We start from the raw sequence: 4,459 nt of genomic DNA, 5'->3' as shown, positions 1-4,459 counted from the left end.
AAGATGTATTCTTAACAATCTCCCTTTTTTTATGATGATAAACTCTTTGAATTTATGTTTTGATAATGATTGAAAAGTCTCCTCTAAGTTGTGTGTCTCCCCCTTACTTGATGAATTTTGCAATGACAAAGTCAAATTTTTTGTGATTGTTTTAATCCATACAAGGATTTGGCAAGTTTGCACGTCTTTTATTCATTACCAGGAAGCACATAACCTTCTGGTTTCTCCATGTAAATCTCCTCATCGATATTTACATTTTTCAATGTATTTGATGAACTATAAGGTCATGCAAAGAAACTAATGTAAACAATACTTCTAGTTGTCGTCGTCCTTGCTAGTGGTGCACATGTTTTAAAATAATCAACACATTCCTTTTGTCTAAGACCCTTGGCTACTAATTTATAATTATAGGTGTTTATTGTATCATCACTATGATACTTCCTTCTAAACACCCATTTGCATTCAATAGGTATTGATCTTTAGGTAGATCAACAAGTTCTCAAGTATGGTTTGACATTGTTGAATTCATTTTTTTCTTGGATATCATCCTTCCAAAAAGCAGAGTCCTTTGAAGCTATTGCTTCCTTATAAGTCTTGGGATTGTCTTACACTTGAAGAATATGAACCTTACGAACAAAATTCTCACTATTTCCTTCTACTAGATAAAAGAAATAAATTGATTATCGATTGTTTTTGGTCCTTGATACTTAGTCTTTTGGACTCTTTTGCTTATCCTAAGTTCAGGTTGTTTTTCTATAATTCGTGAAGAACTTTTGATTTGTGTTTTAATAATTCATTGAGAACCTTCCTCACGAGGTTCTTCAATTATGGGAATCTCGAATTCCTTATTCTTCGTGATAAGGTTCTAAAAATTCAATATTTCAGAATTCAATAGTTGCATTAGACTCCAAATTCTAAAGTTTATATAAGTCATGATCCATTATTGGATTATCTTTATTTGTCATATAAAGTCTCATTGAACACAAACATGTAATTCACATAACATCTTAATCATAATTCAATCTCATAATTTTAGAAATTTAGACACTAATGAATATTTTTTTTATAATTAAAAAATGGAAATAACTGGAGTACTAAGGGTGCTCTATGTTGGGGGAGTTTTTCACTATGGAACATTGAGCATTATGGTACTTCTTTTTAGAGCAACACCTTTGTGAGAGAAACATCATATATTCACTAAAAACCTTAATGTAATAGGTGGGTGGATTCTCTCACTTATAAATGCTCAAGTCTCCATATTTCCAATCAATGCGAGACTATTACTCACACTACTCACACTTGCTACATTCTCAACACTCTCCCTCAAGTGTGAGTCCACAATGCTCCCCATCAAGTGGAATCTCTTCTTACTTTCACAAACTCTTGTACCAAACATAACATTTCTTATTCACCACCCTTGTGACGCCGTTGACACTCTTCAATAAAATATTTCTTACTCACCACCCTTATGACGTTGTTGACTTTCGATACAGGTAAGTTGATATCTTTTTCGAACCAAAGACTCCTGATACCATGTGTTGGGTTTTTTTTCACTAGGGAGAATTAAATATTGTGGGACTTCTTCTTAGAGCAATACCTTTTTGAGAGACACACCACATATTCATCCAAAACCTTAAGGTAATAGGTGGGTTGATTCTCTCACTTATAAATGTTCAAGTATCTATATTTCTAAATAATATTGGACTATTATCCACATTACTCACACTTTCTACATTCTCAATACTCTAACCCAATAAAGTCAAAACAACATACCCAAATAACAAAAAGTCACATAAGACATTCAATAGGAGCAACATAAAAATCTTGAAAGTTACAATTATGGTTAATATTTCTACCCATAATGGTTAAGATTAGATCATTCACATTGACTATCTCTTCTTGAAATATTATTTTGTTCCTCTTTAACTAGATGATCCAAACTGTGACCCACCAAATGAGCCATTCATTCCTTTCTTTCACCTTCTTAGCCAACTCCTTCTTAAATTGATTCAAATACATCCAACAAGGTTTGACCACTTAAATTATTAACAAATCTACTCATATTTTCTACTTACTAGTCCAATGTCTTGCGATATTGTTACTCAATTACCGTAATAAGCTCCCTTGAAGCCACCATACACGGGTTCCACCTTATTACTTTGTCATTTATTAAGAAGCAATTGCAACAGAAATCTTCATACCCTAGATTCTATAGCATTGTATAACCCTTTTTTTAATTGATAGTACAAGTCTATTACTATTATAAATAGGTTTTGGTACTCTTTTTTTTATAAGCAATACTATATTCATAGGGGGACTTGGGGTACCCTAACCCAATTACAAGCAACAACAATCACAAATACTTCCCCATAAAAAATCCCACTAAAATCCCCCCTACAAAAAATCGGTAGGCGATTTAAACCAATCATAATAACTACAACTTCTTTTTGGAAGAAGACCAAAAATCTAACCACCACTATGATATATGGATTGATCTAATTGCTATATCCGTAGGATTTCCAAACGCATCATTAAAAATGATTTGATTACGCGTCCATCAAATAGCCCAACATGTTGTAATCCAAATGATACAAGCAGTAGACTTGGAACTAATTTTGACAAGCTTTAAGAACCAACCCAACATGTGATCGCATATAGTATCTCCTTTGTACCACTCAATTCCCACCCAATCCAAAATCTTCCTCCAAACCATACGAGTTATCGGACAAGAGCAAAAGAGATGGACATTATCTTCTACAACATTAAAGCATAACACACATACCATATCATGCGAATTTGAGATTATTTCCCTGACCGGTATATTTGATCTTGTCGCAAGCCTATCCAACCAAAATAGTTTAACATACTGGTTTATCTGTTTTAAATGATATTTTACATTACAAATATTGAAGTAGTTAGAATTTTCTGTAGTCATACAAACAAGTTTTATTAGTCTGAAATGTATAGGTTTTGTTTGATATATTTTGTGAATGAGCTTTTAGATTAGAGATTCATTGTTATATTAAATGCATGAGAGATATTGCCTTAAATTTCTTCGTAAGAGTAGGTTTATTCCTACCAATTTCTTATTTATGTGATTTAATTCAAGATTTCATAACATGATTTTTTTTGGTTTATAATACAAGACTAGAACATAAATAGTTGCGCCAATAAATCAAAACTAAGTTTTACAAAAGTTCAATGTAACACTTTAACAATGGCATAAAAGGAGATACTAATACATGTGTTTATGTTCTTATAAAATCTTACTCTATCATACAAGGATATCTTATTCATATAGTTTATTGGTTGTAATTTAATAGTATGAGAACCGTCATTAATAAACAAAACAAAATATGAAAAGGTATTTTTATGTGATCTATTAGTATCTTACATATCAAATATTATAATCGTATTATAATCTTTTCGCATACATTATTACTATTTATTTATTAGTCAATCTAAAGAGAAACAAAATATGAAAAATATTGGGATGCAACACATACCCTAGTTGTTCCATACCCGAATTCATGATGTAAAATTTTCTTGTGTTTAGAATGTGTCTATGACAAAATAATTTATCCTTTGATGTTTGAAATAGAAGTCTCAATTGTCATTATTTAAAATATAATAAAATTGTTAAAAAAATTAAATTATAATCAAATGGATCGAGGTTAGAATTGTGAACGAATCACTTTCCTTACAGTGTTTCAAGCATTCTCAAATTATTTTAGAGTTTCTACGTAGGAATACCCATGATAATTCAGCATTCTCGAGTTTGCACAAGACGAATGAAAACTCGAATGTAGTGAAGAGTGTATGAAATTTATTCTAGAGAATATGTGTTTTGTTATGATTTTTCTGAATCCTGAATGCTCAGTTTATAGGTCAAACTAATGTTGTTTCATAAAGTTGCTACCTTTGATGAAACACACATTTTCAACCACACTTTTACCAAATATTGCACTGTTTCTCCTACATCAATGTTTTTACTAAATGTTGTATTGTTTCGCCTACAATAACATTTTTGCCAAATGTTGCACTGTTTCACCTACAACAACAGTTTTCAAAAGCTGTACTGTATCACATTCAACAAAACTTCACAAAGTGTTGTATATTTTCGAATTCAAAATACAAACTGCCTACTGCAATATTTCACAAATGTTGTCTATTTCTGAATTCAAAAATTAATATTCACTTGCATATTTTCTTGTCATTTTGAAACACACGCAAAATTATTAATTCTTGATCATTTACAACACTATAAACCACCACTGGTCATCACCAATAACTACCACCACTCTAACGACCAATAATCACTATTATTAGAAGTATCTCCCGACAACCACCATGCATCCACCGGCAACTACCATTTTTAATCACTATTATCAATATTCCTACTTAAAAATCCATTATATTATTTTATTTTAATCATTTTTCAAACCTAATAATATGAATC

Source organism: Lathyrus oleraceus, chromosome 4, assembly GCF_024323335.1.
Source record: "Lathyrus oleraceus cultivar Zhongwan6 chromosome 4, CAAS_Psat_ZW6_1.0, whole genome shotgun sequence".
Taxonomy (NCBI): Eukaryota; Viridiplantae; Streptophyta; class Magnoliopsida; order Fabales; family Fabaceae; genus Lathyrus; species Lathyrus oleraceus.
This window is presented reverse-complemented; position numbering follows the sequence as displayed.